General features: G+C 40.6%; 1 protein-coding gene across 4 annotated transcripts in view; it reads right to left on the reverse strand.

The window, feature by feature from the left end:
• GALNT13 (polypeptide N-acetylgalactosaminyltransferase 13) overlaps nt 1-15,229 on the reverse strand; it is a 126,140-nt gene that overhangs the window by 81,750 nt on the left and 29,161 nt on the right. The window lies entirely within an intron of this gene.

Raw genomic sequence — 15,229 nt, forward strand, 5'->3', positions numbered from 1 at the left:
CCATGAGCTAAACAGGCTGTAACATGGGCACCAAATGCATGCTCTTGATGCTCTCAGATGCATTTCTCTACATTGGGGTCAATCCCAAGCATAAATAGAGGCTGGGTGAAGGCTGGAGTAAAAGCCATGCTGAGGAGAACAGCATGGGAGTGGAAGTTAACGAGACCCAGCCATGTGCACTTGCAGCCTAGAAAGCCAGCCATGTCCTGGGCTGCATCCCCAGCATGACCAGCAGGTTAAGAGAGGTGATTGTACCCTTCTACTCTGCTCTCATGAGACCTCACCAGTAGTACTGCATCCAGCTATGGGGCCCACAATGTAAGAAGGACATTGATGTGTTGGAGTGAGTCCAGAGGTGCCACGGAGATGCTCCAAAGGTTGGATCACCTCTCATAAGGAGACAGGCTGAGAGAGCTGGGGTTGTGCAGCCTGGAGAAGAGAAGGCTCCACAGAGACCAAGAGCAGCTTCCAGTGCCTAAAGGAGACAACAAGATATGTGGGGATATCTAACCCTAGGGTCAAGTGGAAAGTGTCACAGCCTGTGGCAGGAGGGTGGGAACTACGTGATATTTAAGGTCTCTTCTGACCCAAACCATTCTCTGGTTCTGTAACTCTACATCTGAGCAGAGCCTGTTGATTCCTCTCACCTGTCTCCGGGAAAGGAATTTGTGACTACATTGCTCTACCTGACCCCTGATTGGCAGAATTTTCTCTTAGAGAATATATATATCTCAGTCAAATGCCACCAGAAAGAAAGATCAAGAAGAACCTAGCCGTGCTGTGTATGCTTTTAACTTCTTCTTCACGCGATGATGCACCTCATCCACAGAACTGCTGGGGAACCTGTACTGCACTCATACACAGACAATTATACATTGTATATACTACTAAATTCCCCTCAGAACATTTTATAAGGAATATTTATTTAACGTGTAATATGATCATAAAATATTTGGGATTAATGGTTGGTAATTAATCTCTGCTATATCATCACTTCCGGGAGAAACGATGAGACTCCTCAAAGGCTGCAATTTGAAGAGCTGGTCCCTCAAGCTGCAAATGTTGTTTATGGAAATAAATTCTGCCTCCTTCTTGCTGGAAGAGGCAGAGGGCACAAATTTATCTGAGCAGTAGGTTGGAGCAGGCAAAAAGAGGCAGCCTGATTGCTGAAACCATGGGAAAATGGGCAAGAGGAACAGAAACATAGCATAATAGGAAAGGAAGGAGTTTATCAACATAGGGATGAATGTCTCAAAGCAGAAAAAGTGCAATGAGAAGCTGCAGCAAGTTTGTCCTTGTCGTGTCCTTCAGGGTGATAATCTTTTGGAAGACGAATTCTTTGTTCTCTGCCTCTGAAGCTGCATTTAAGGGTCTGTACTAGCTCCAAAGACTTCACAGACCCTACCCAGACCACCAGGATCACCTCCTTAGCACTGTACATGCAGTGTTTGCCTGCCCAGGCAGGAAGCCATATGGATCGCGTTCTCAGTGACCCATTGCAGCCCCTGAAGGGCAGAGCAGGGGACCCTGGGAGAGAGGACACAGCATCTCCTGCCATGACCCGCCACATGGCATGAAAGCTGCAGGAGCATCACAAGGCACCCAAAAGGTCTCTGATAAAGCAAGGAAGCATGCCAAAGTATTTTTCTTCTCTGCTAAAATACTGTGGGATTGGCTAAAAATACCTTAGTGACAATTTTCTCCTTCAGTAACCAGAAAATTTTCATCAAAACAAATTATTTAGGGTGAGGGGGGAAAAAAAAAGGCAACTCATTATTAGCATAATCATTACAACAGTAAATTGCTGCTTCTCCTTGTCATAAGCCAAGTAACAGAACTGTATCTTCCTGAAATGTGTGGAATACCAGCAGTGGAGGGTTTTACATTCTAAGCCCAAATACTAAAAAGACAACTGTCGAGACATTTTGTTTCAGTGTAAACTCTGTAAATTCATTAGGAATCCCAGCTCATTCACAACATAACTTCACAGGGACTCAGTTTAAACTCAGGCTGAAACCTTGTTTACCCTGCTTGAAAGCATGAGTTACATATTCTTTCATCTACAAAACTAATTTTCATTACAAGATTCTGTCATCTTCTATTGTTTACTAAGGTCCATCAAGACAGAACTTCAAAGAGATTTTCCTGTCCTGAAGTTTTATTATAAAACTAATCAGAAATTTCCTTAACAGCCTTTCTACCCCCACGGTTTTATCCAGACCAAAGTATTATCAGATTACATTTCAATCATAGCTTAAATATGTCTGTGACAGAGAAACATACTTAATTTCACTATGGTTAAAATGCAGCAACCTCAATTTATTAGATCTTTAGAGAAGACACACATGGTTTATGAATTAACAACCACACACACACTAACAGTTTCAGGGATGTAACTCAAATCCATAACCAGGACCTTCTTGCAGTGGCTCTCCCACATCTGAATAAACAACTTCTGAGCCCAGAGACTGTAAGAAACAGTGCTCAGCTGACTCATACCCAGGAGACATGAAGCATGCAGCAATCCAGCCATATTCAACTTAGGAAAAACAACACTTTCCATTTTCCAAGTAACATGTACTATATTAAACTGAGAAGCAAGTAAACATCAAAATACTATGGGTGGCAGGAATATTTAGCAAATTAAGACCTCTTGCAAATATTTAATTTGACCAAGCTTTTCACAGAAAAATGTGGTTTTGCTAGCACTGAATAGATCTGAGAATCTAAATACAGTGTCAGAAGTTTTCTAACACCAGGTATGCCACCAAGGTTGGCTTTCTAAATGCACAAATCCACTATAATTATTTTTACCGAATGATCTGTTATGTATCCAAAGCAAATAAAACAATTTTATTGTTTTTCGAAATATTGATACTGTCATTTTATCACTATGTTCCACTCTACCCTCTTCCTCTGAAGTACAATGTACTTAACTAGTACAGCACACTTCAAGTCAAACTCTTCAGAATATTTTATGAAATACCAAATTTGTGTTCGAGCTTCCATACCAAAATACATATGCAAAACATACGTACACCCACTTCTTCAATCAGAGAACATAAACATAGTACAAAATCTCTTCACCTAGAGGATAAAAAAATAGGTTTCTTAAGTATTCAGAATGTATGCATGATAAAGAAGGCAACAATCAGTGAATGCTGCTGCTGATTGTGAATTACTCCACTGGTATCAGTGTTCGTAAGCTAAAAGCACAAGCTACAAGTTTGTTGCAAGCACAGCAAGCAATTGCCTTACAGAGTACATCTTTGAAAATACCACTTAGAATTTATTGTCCAAAACACCTTCTATATGTGAATTTTACACATCTTTTCAACAGCACTGTGAAGATCATTGCCTCTCAACGACTTGGCAGGGAGCAACTATATCCCTCTGCAGTAGGTAAAGCACAAACAGGGGTTATCCAGATGTTGTAATAAATTACACAAGTCTTCCATCTAAGAAAGGTCCAAGATTTTGCAACTCCTGTTGCCTCCAGGTTTTTTCCCTGATGGAAATAGCTGACTAACTCCACAGAAAGCTGCGTGTCCCCATGAGGAGCAGCCCTTCCCAACCCAAACCCACAGGTAGTGGTAGATAGTGTTGTCACCTTTCAAAGTACTTGAGCTCACCTCTAGGCTAGCATTTTAAATACCTTGCAATTGCAATGAAGACTTGAGGGGGCACTCAGGGACAGCCACGATTCCAGTGTGGAAGAAGAGAAGCATTTAATTTTTCTATATAAAAATTACCTGGTTGTCAACCAATCAGCTTGTTAGCATGTCTGATCCAGAAATACTTTGGGAGTGCTTCTGTTGCTGGTAAGCTGAAAGTTTTAGTGAATATCAAAACTAAATAGGAAACTAAAAACTTCGACTCATCTGTTATTTGCTTTTCCTTTGTGATAAAAAACCCCACCTCTCCCTCCTTATCAGGCTTCCCTCTTGCTGGTACACTTGCACACTACTTCAGTACTGCGCATTACTCTCCTTTGGTATTTCTGCTCCAGTCTGTGATCTGGACATGCTAATGGGTCTCCATGGGCTTGTGTTGGTATCTCACACCACTCCTCAGGACTTTGATTAAGACTTATTTACTGTACAATACCATCCTGAGCTTAAGGGACGTAGGTGCCAGCTACTTCACATTCTTTCTAAGCACTAGGACAGGTTGTGGTTTTGACCATACAAACAGCAATAATCTCCTGAACTCTGTTGCCTTTAACTTGCTTTGCTTGAGATCTTACCCAAAAAATTACTGTTCAAGGCTTCCATTCACGAGCATATCTCAGAGTTTGCTCTGGGAGCACAGGAGGACCTGCAGTCTGAAAGCCTCATTATCCTGCTGGCAAAGTGCATCCACGAGAGCCTCTCCTGCCAGTTCAGCTCACTAATGCAATTTTGCACTAACAGTCTCTATAATGTAAATAAGATTCTCTCAAGCTTAGAAATCCTGAAATTAGGAAACCTGCCTATTTCCAGAAGGAAGAAGGAACCCTTCATGTGTCCATGATGGGAGGATGATGGAGATGAGAGGGTATCAAATAGACAGCCGCAGTGGGGGGATGATGGAGATAAAAGGGTATCGATGAGACAGCAGCACAGGTAGGATAAGGATTCAGGGAGCTGGAAAGCATCCCCACCCACAGCATGGGCACCTGGAAACAGAAGTCCAACACAAGGTCCCAAAATAACCTCCAGTGAGAGAGAGAGGACATGTGAAAAACCAGTGAGGATTTATAGGCTGAAGTAACTGGAAAAAAATATTTCTGTATACCAGGTTAATTCACTTTTTTGAAAACTTAATTAGAATATCGTATTTTGATTTCTAACTTACTCAGCTTTCTAACATTGACCATATTCCCCTTCACAGAGTGAAATGAGCCTTGGTCTGTCTATAACAGCTTTCTGCCAGCTCTATAAACATGAATGGCTCACAAGGTACCTGTGAAATCTCTAAATATATTTCAGTGAATTTACAAAAAATGTCTTAATCCTCAGCAACCATCAAAGCTCATTAAGAATCTTTCCTCAATACTAGTTACTAAGTCAAGGAAGCAATTAATGCTCAGATATCTGAAACACTTCCAGGGAAGGCTGAATAATCTGAAATAGTTTGAAACTGCACAGGTTCCGTTTTTCACAGTTTTGTCCTTAGCCAGAGGGCCTTTAGCTGAGGGGTGAGGGGAAAGAGCAGAACCAATACCCGGAGAAGCGACTGAGAGCTGATGCCATCTACATGGCATTTCCTCAGTCTATTATACCCCCCAGCAAAGGATGAGGTAGCCTGGGCTTTAGTAACCTGAGATCCTTCAGCATGTGTGTCTTGAAGGCAGAAAAATGAACAATTAATTAATGAAATAGTTTCTACATAAGTAATTTACAGACATAGCTCAAATAATTTGGGTACTAACTTCAGAAATCCTTTTTGCCTTTCAGTATGTCTGAGCTTTGGGCAACATGTTCTACAGATCCAAAAAACAACACTTTCATACACATGTAATTACATATGTACACAGACATATACACACAAATACATACACACATCTTAAATGGTAAACAAAAAAAGAAGGATGGCTCCATGTGTTATCAAATCAATCCCATTACTGCTGTCAGGTGAATATTACAAGTGCACACCTCATTCCTTCTTTCCACAAAGATTGTATTAGCTCAATCTTCTAGTATTAAAAATTCACACTGTGAAAACGTTAACAAAACAGAGCTCTAGATTCCTCTTTTTCTCTGTAAATCACATTGATTAATGAACTTGAAATTGCAGTCCACTTGTCACTATTTAAATGTAAGATGAAAGAAAATGAAACAAGAATAGGGATGGAAGCGGATCTCAGAATATCAACTAAGCTTTGTCCCACACCATGGGACAAAATTAGCCAGACTTAAAACATCCACAGCATATGGGGATTGTGGTTTTAGTTAAATCTTTGCTTTGAAACCTCTGAGGACAGAGTTTTTACAGCCTTTCAAGGAAACTTAAAGGAAATCCAAGCAACAAACTAAGTTACTGAATTACACTTGCACCTTGAAACACCTGAGGTATTAGAAGAATTTGAATGAAGTAACCACATAAAAACTGGAGAACTGATGCTCTTAAAGAGTTTTTCAGGGTTGAACATAGGTGGACAAAAAAGTATGGGTGGGGAACTGAGCAAAGGGAAATCTTAGCTAAAGGCAGAGACTAAACAGCACAAGGGAGGTGAGGTGTCCACTGGCCAGAATCAAGGACTGTGCTGACAATGCAGTGCACACACTAAGGAAAAACTTGTTTGTGGAGTAATTTACAACAGAGCTATGAAAAACAGTACCACCAGAACTGATAGGTGGTCTGTCTTCAGGCTTCTTCCCATTTTTTTACTATTATGATTCAGTAAACCAAACCCAAAATCTTCTCTTATTTTCTGTTTATGCGGGAAAGGCTTCCAATAAATTACAAGACAACAAATCCTTTCTTAGATCAGGACAAAGGTCTGTCTGGCATAGCACACTGTCTCAGAGCAACTGACAGATCATGGCAGACAAGGTAAAACATAGGTTTTCAAATAATTCTTCCAGAGATTTCCCTTTGCTGAGGTGGGAGCTGCACCCAGACCGCTGTATTCGATAATTGCTATCAGCTTGTATGCTCCCTTTGAAAATCTATTTATCTTTTTGACAATGAACTTCATGAGCTAAGTGAGCACTGCTGGCAAAAAAAAAATAGCATCCCATTTGTTTGCTTTGGATTTGATGTCTCACATTTTCATTGTTTTTTACCTTGGGAGACACAGCGAATCCCTCATCAGCCTCTGCCTATTTATGCCTTTACAAATCCACAGTTTATCCTTCTTTGCTCACTGCTTTTCCAAGCAGTAGAATTTATGTAATAATCTCCCTACAGGGAGGCCAAACAGTACCTGAAATCATCCTTGCCTGCTTTTTCTGAACCCCTGGTTTCACTCAGTGAAATTGAGTTTAGTTTGAATTAAGCACCAAAAAAAAAAAACCAAAACAAACCCAAACCAACAACAAGCCCCCAATGCTTTTTGTCCTTCAGGGGCATGAATTCACATGCTGGTAGCAAAGCAACCATGGCTTCTTTAATTTGCAGCAGTATTCTTCTTTTGTGATTATCTTTAGAGATCTTGAAAGCAGAGTAATCTACAATTCTCTGCAGAGTTCCACACCTTGTCACACTTGCGTGATTTCAGAGGGAGCTGTACACACTTCACACATTACAAAGGAGGCATCTGTATGCACCTCATGGTGCTTCACTTAACTCTATTTAAGAGTTGCAACTAAGGAGCAGTGATTCAGCAGTTCTGCTTGTTAACTTACTGAAGCAGATCTCAAATATTTTTGAAGAGTGCCTTTTGAGAAAAAAAAAACAACAAAAAGAACATCTTTCAAAAATAGCTTTACCTCCAAGCACAAGAATTAACAGCTCATCTCTTCAATGACCATCCTGGTGCACATGGGGATAATGGAACTGACATGAAGCATGCCCACAAAGAATAAAAATGCTATTTTTCCAGCATTCTGCCTGCAGACATTTTTCAGCATCTGTCACTGGAGATAGGCTTCCTTTGGAAATGAAAACAACCTCCTCACAAGGCCTTATTAGAAGTGCTGAGGTCTTTGGTGTAGTGGAGAATAGAAAGCACAAATTTCAAGATAAAGTGGGGGGGAGGCAAAGCTCAATAGATTTCAAAGCATTCGATTTATTTAACAATTCAGTAGGCACTGCACAGGGACTGTTGCACAAATGAGCATGGCAACACTCTGAAGATATAAGGAGTCATCGTATTTTTTTTAGCTGTTTTTTCACCCCAAATGTTCATCTTCCTTCCTGTACTTCAACTGCAACACCCACGCTTCAGTTTCAAGTACCAAACCACACTGCAAACATAACAATGACGTTGTGCAGAGGTCCAGAGAGTGTGGGCAGCTCTTACAAGGAGGCCATGGGATCTGTCCCCACAGAGCCAGATTTCCCCCTGCACACCAGCTACATCCTACTTCTCTGGGCTAAGCATGGATGGGAATACCCCAAAAACCTTCTGGGTCTTTCCAGTGCCCCCCAACACCAAGCACAGCCATCACCTCATCCCATAAGGATGGGCATCCAAAGCAGTGTCCCAGTGGTACTTTCATATCCTCAGTGACACAAAAGCAGCAGTGATGCTGATGGGCACAAACCAGAGCTTTTTTGGTTTAACCGCCGAAGACAATGCAAATACCTTGTAAGGTAGTTGAAGGGGTGTATGCCACACACAATTACTCTCCACCCAGTACACAAAGTCTTCTCAGACATCCCCATAGACAGAATGTAAATGGCTTACTGATAAATGTATCCTAGCAAATAATGATTTGTCTCTACTCATTATGAAAATTCGAAAAAATGTTATTTCATCAATACACTTTTGATGGAAACAGGGATGCATGAAGAGGTAGTGGCATAGCTGAGACCTGGGCACCGGGCAGTGCTTGCTTTCTTGCTGCTGCCTCCCTTCCCTGCAAGCTACTCATCTTTCCAGATGCAGATTATGCATTATGCATTTCTAATTAGCACCGATTTATATTTTACTACAATACTAATATAAGGCATAAAAATAAATCATTCTTGTCTCATTCTCAAAGGAATCTTATAAAAACCTGTCTCTCTGGTACTGGATGCTCTCCTTGGCTAGGCAAACTGGCTAAATAAATACACACCAGACAATGCTCCTAACTTTAATGCACCCTGAGTGCAGCTTTGCTCTGCTGTCCCAGGCACCCATCAGGGGATGAAATGTGACTGCAAGCATTTCTTCCTTTCAGCAAGGAGGTTCTGTAGCTGCATTACATCCAGTTTTACACCATTCTGCACATTCTAGGAGCTTTCTCCTGCTGCAGCCTGCTTCTTGGGAAAAACCAGGAGCCTGGCTGCAGACCTCACACTGCGTTTTCACATGGATGAGGTTTCAGTCTTAGCATAGCTATTCTCCCAAGGGCTCAGCGCTGGCTGTCAAAAAACTGCAGTTAAACTGGGACAAAAACAACAGCACAACTGGAACTGGAGGGATAGGATGAGTCTATAGTAGAGGAAAGATGGGAAAAATTCCTCCACCTCCACCATACCACTGACTGGTTGGAGCTGTGTCTGGACACAGGTGGGTGTGACATGTGAAGGACTAGGTCAGAAGAAGATTGAAACCCCATTGTTTAAAAGACAACAGTGGTTTGTACTTCCTTACTGAATTTATGTATACATGGTGTACAATCTTATTTTGTAAATAACAGTGATTTTGAATTACTCAAAATAATTTTGATGGAGTTTCACCCAGGAGAAGGGCAGCTTTTCAGCTGCGATTTGTAAATCATCAAGAATGTGGCAGAGCATTAAGTAGGGTGTTTGGGTTTTTTTGTTTGGGTTGTTTTGTTGGGATTTTGGGGGAGTTTTGAGTTGGGATTTTTTGGTTTTTTTTTTTTATAACAAAAAGTTTCCATACAGTGTTGACCTACTCCAGGTATTGGTTCTGCTCTTTTCTCCTCACCTGTCAGTCAAGGTACCTCTTGGGTAAGGACAAAACTATGGAAAATAGAACCTCTGCAGCTTCAAAATATTTCAGATTCTTCAAGCTTCCCTGGAAGTGGAGTATTCCTTTACGTATTTCAGATATCTAAACAATAATTTTTTTCTTGGTTTAGTAACTAATACACAGGGAAGATACTTAATGAGCTTTAAGGGCTGCTGAGGATCAAGACATTATTTGTACATTCACTAAAACATATTTAGAGATTTCACAGATACCTCATGAACCATTCATGTTTATAGAGCTGGCAGAAAGCTGTTACAGACCAAGGCTCATTTCACTCTGTGAAGGGGAATATGGTCATGATTAGAAAGTTAAGTTAGAAATCTAGAGTATGAAAAAATATGGCATTCTAACTAAGTCCTTATAAAAGTGAATTAACCTGGTATACAGAAATAAGTTTCCCAGTTACTTCAATCTATAAATCCTGTAACTCTTCAGGTTTCTTCCTACTGCTAAACAAAATTCTAGGGCAAAAGATCATCTAAGGCATTGTTCTCAGCCATGTAACACTGCTCTCTGGTTATGAAGCAGAACACACCAAATCCTTGCTAGCAGGAGCTGCACTGGAGATAGTCCATGGGGCAGCCATTTCACCTGGGTAAAACATCCAGTGTCCTGCTAAATCCTGTACTGGGTACTAATTCCTGCTCTTTTAGTCTAGTTACTTGCATTAACATTTCAATTCAAAGCATTATTTTTATCAATTATTTTACATTATTTCATTTTTTCTCCTTTAAATAAGCAGCTGAACAGAATAACTACCTTTCCAATGGTTTTGCTTGAGCAATATATTAACAGCTATGTAGTCCAATCCACAGAGCCCTACCTCAACTGCTGCCAGCAACAGTGATACACAGCAGCGTTCACCCAAAATTCAGAAAAAGACAGCTTAACCTTCCTTCTGAGTTTAGAAAGAAAAACACGCTGAAGCTAAGGAACATTCCAGCCCCATCACCAAAACACATCTCCGATTTCACAGTCACCAGGACTAGTCCTGACATGGTGTGATACATGCTATTCTATTTCTGTATACATAACTACCTGAGTTGCAGTAACCTTTTTCTAGCCTGCGACATAGAAGGCTGGCGGGTTTTGCAGGTGAGGTGGTTTTTGGTTGGTTTGGGTTTTTTAAACCTGAATCCTGAACAAATAATTCCTGGTTGCATCTCCACAGTGGGTGTCAGATATTTTATCCCAAATAATTTGTTGCCATAAACTCTATACAGAAGCCAATAAACTGAAGGATCAATTTGCAGCCCTTTGCCATTTACATGATGCATCTCTGCTGTTCAGAACTATACACAGACTTACCTTAATGCAGAACATAAAGAACTCTAGTTTTAATTACATGGTTGCAATAAATCCTGTAAAGTTGTCATAAACATCATTAAATAGATCATATACTTGACAGTATTTCTCAACATAAAAATTCCAGGATTCTGAAAAAAATTAATGCTGCTTTCCAATACTAAAAGCATTGGAAATCACTGTAACTTCTGCCAACTACCTTGTCTAGCATTTTTGCAACACATGTTGTCTAGAGACATACCAGCCTACACTGACTGCTGCTGATAGCCTCAAGGCAGAATGCCTAGAGATGTTCAAAGAGGCCTGGAGCGAGAGTATAAACTGAACACCAGATTTTTTTTTTAAATACCACTTAGGATGGATGTGAAGTCTACTTACGGATGTTGGCTGCCATTTCTAAGAGAGAAGATTTGAAAAGAGGCATCTTCTCATTAAAATTTCACCAACTCTTTCAAACATTCTTCATAAATTCCTACAAAGTCTACATACCGTTAAATGGCACAATCTAAAGTTAAAAGGTCTCCACAATTAGTAGCCATGTTTATTACACTGCACTAATAGCAACTGCTAGATTTGATAATTAAAAAAAAATCAAGTCTAATTAAATATCATATTAGCTCAATGCAGTTCAGAACTACAACTGTTCTGTTTAGCAAATCAGCTGTAACACACACTTAAGAAACCACAGGCTGAGCAAACTGTTTTCAAATGGATAAAAACAATTAACCACTGTAGCCCATCCTCTTCCAATCTTACTGTACAATATCTAATCAGTTAATAAACAGTATCTTTATGATTGTGACGATGAAAGGCTCGAATCTGTTTCAAAAAGAATACAGCACCTCCAGGTACTGCTTGCTTTAATTTTCAACTATAATGGACTTCATGACAAACTAGAGAATGTAGAGATATGAAAGGCCTGAGATTAGGTAACCACTGAATTTCTGGAAAAGCAGGCTGAGGAAAGGCATTATGAAAGCTTAGCCTCTGTAAAATCTCAATATTTATATTATCAGCCCTGAAAGTAAAAACTGTAAGTACAATACTACCTATTATGCTGTCAAATGGCCTCATCGTATATCTGTTTTGTAAGTAAACACTCTCTGCTCTGACATACCAGCCACACAAAGATGCTGCTTTGGTGTTGCAGCCATGCAGTGCACTGCTCAGGGAACACATGTACCACACAGGTGGCATCAACAGCACCAGTTCGCCTGTCCTGGTGTTAAGACACACGCAATGGTTATGATTGCAATGGTTATGATTCCATTGATCCAAAACATCTAGCTAATTTTTTCTACTTGCAGTTTGCTACACAAAAATAAAACTGAAACTGCATAAAGCAAGACAGAAAATCTGGCAATTTCTAATTGAAACAGGTTTCACAGAAACTTAGAGCAAGGCTTCAAGATCAGCAAAGAACAGCAGCAAGGTTCAGCCTACTCATTTGCCTCCTCCGCTACGGGAAATAACATCTTGGACAAAAAATACAAGAAAACCAAGAGGATTTATCCAGAAAGCATCTGTTTGGGAGCACTTTGGAGCAGCCCATCACTCCCTAAGTCACAGTCATGGATGTGACAGTCACACGTCAACAGCAGTGATGCTGCACTCTGCCACGTTGTATCCCTTGTCCTGGTGGTCACCATGCTCCCAGGCATGGGGCAATGGAAGGATGAGCCACAGCCTTGGAAGGCAAGGATGGAATGAATGTGAACCACCTGCTCATCTATCACCTTTATGGCTGTGTTTCATAAATGAATCCCAGGCTGGCACATACAGTGAGATGCGAGTCACCTCTCTGAAAATTATTGCAAGTGAGCAACAAGCCAGGAAAGACATAGTAGTATATCCATATTAATTTAACTATAATGGGAATATCTAACCGATGCTAAGCGCAAAGCAAGCAAAGACAATGGAAAGCATTTTGGGCCACTTTTCAGAGGTCTGTGCTGCTCAGCGAGAGACTCCCTTGCTTGGAGGCACCCTTCACAGGCTCCTCCTGCCCTCCATGGGCACCCCTTTCACAAATACTCACAATGTTGTAAACGGCATTGCCTACATAGCACATAACTACTACTTGTAGTTCTACCAGCCTGTAAAGATCTTTGTTGAACCCTCTTGTGTATGCAGGTCTGTGCCACTTTTTCCTGCAGCAGTAACAGTCCTTTATTTTGAAAAACTCACCACTGCAAATTAAGCCAAAAATATTTAAGTAAAGGTAGAGTTACAGATGCAAGATTAACAGTGACAGGCAAAGCAGTCTTCTGCAAAACAAAATTATGCAGACAACAACTGCACGGAATGAAAGTAAAAGGCATTTCATTTATTTTCATTCTTTTAAACCTTCCCTGACCTCACTTGGCTGTCATTCCAATATTTTAGAGTGGCCTATAAAGTCAAACCACTACTGACATCTAGTTTTTCTATCTCAGCATTTTATCTGCTTTCATTAACAGGTGTGCTTTTTCCATATTTATGGAAAAAGAAGCATTTGATAGCTACATGAATTTATTTACACAAATCTTCAGTAAATCTGCAGTAAAAGATTCTCCTGTGTTGCTGCTGTTGTTTGTTTCCCTGTAGGGTTGAACAGCTCAATGTTTTCAGTAGACTACATTGTACTTTCCACAGGGATAAAGTTTGAAGATAAAAAAAAAAAATCTTAAATTTTCTTATCTGTGAAAAGTTTTGCTAACAAATCCCCCAGTCCTCTGCCTGAGCAGAGGGTTGCTGCCGCCTGCTCACTCCCCACAGGCAACAGGAGTCTCCCTACCTTCAACCAACAGCAGATTTTGCCACCCCAAACCTGCTGAGGATTCCCAAACACAGTGTATCCTAAACATCAGAGGGCTCAGGAAAAGGGAAACAGGCAAGAGAACTTCTGATGCCAGTGGGACACCCTCCATTGCCAGGAGGAGTGGAGCAGGGTGGAGGGTGGCAGGTTACCCTCTCCATGTACCCAGATCACCCTTCCTTCAGTGCCCTAGACAGGGAGCCCGACTGCATCTATCAACAGTGGCCCTGAGGCACATCTGAGGAAGAGCAACTCAATGTGTGCAAGTCTATTTAGTTACAAACACTAGGATTAATTGCTTTCAAGACAACTGCTACTTGAATTGACACCCTGTGAGCTAGGAGCCAGGACGAGTGCAGAGCACCGTACATTACCCTAATTAGTATTTTGTACATGGCTTGACAGCTAATTCTGTCACATTTCAGCAGCATGCATCTATCACTTGTGCACAGAGGCTACGTACTTCAGTCTAGCCCATAAAATCTTATTTCAGTGAAAGAAAAAAAGGAGGGAGATTGTATCTGAAGAGCCACTGCCTTGTGAGCAAGCTTTATGCTGCCTGAAAAATCCATCCTGCTTGCTAGCAAGGATAAGATCTCCATCTCCACAAGCACACATCTTAAAACAACGCATTTCCATACTAATTATTGCTATGTTCCACTTGTGGAATTGTTTTCTACAGGAAAAACAGTTTTACTAAGGATTTAATTTTGCAAAGACATTAGCTAAATTTATATATCTTTTTAACAAATACTGTGCTTTAGTAAGTACAATAAAATTAAAACCAAAACAAACATTTTCTTTACCCAAAAGAATTATAGGTCTATTTCCATTATAAAAAAAAGGTACTGAAAAATTTTACATTAAGAAAAATGCTTCCTGTCTAGACCTGTTGACCTAAATCACAATGTCTGCTTAGTTTTAAATCATCTTTTTATGACTAGCTTAAACTTACTAGCTTGTGGAGGCTTTAATAAGTCCTGTATTACCGTGTCACAAATTACTGCAACCAATGATTTCCATCAGACATAAAGGGAAGATTGCCAGCTCCCAGAGACAGCAGATCACAATGGTCTAGTAAGTGACAACTTTAAAATTTTACACTAAAGGTGGTCATTTCTAAACTTGCATCTCAGAGCTGAGAAAATAACTGTAAAATAATTAATAATAAAACAAATATGTACCAGTGATTTTTCATGTTATACTCAGTGACGGTGCTCATGTAACACAGAGTAACCGGCAGCTGGTTTTGTTCATTTGCAAAGTCAATCAGCAAAGGAGAGTTTCTCAAGCAAGCCACTGTATTATAAAAAGAGTAAGTGAAGCAAGAAAGACTAACAGGTTGAGAGAGATGATTCTCTCCCTCTACTCTGCTCTGGTGAGACCTCACCTGCAGTACTGTGTCCAGCTCTTGGGCCCTCAACATAAGGACATGGACCTGTTGGAGCAAGTCCAGAGGAGGCCACAGAGATGCTCCAAGGGGTGGAGCACCTCTCCTAGGGAGACAGAGCTGAAAGAGCTGGGCTTGTGCAGCCTGGAGAGCAGAAGGCTCT

This window comes from Melopsittacus undulatus, chromosome 4, assembly GCF_012275295.1.
Source record: "Melopsittacus undulatus isolate bMelUnd1 chromosome 4, bMelUnd1.mat.Z, whole genome shotgun sequence".
NCBI lineage: Eukaryota > Metazoa > Chordata > Aves > Psittaciformes > Psittaculidae > Melopsittacus > Melopsittacus undulatus.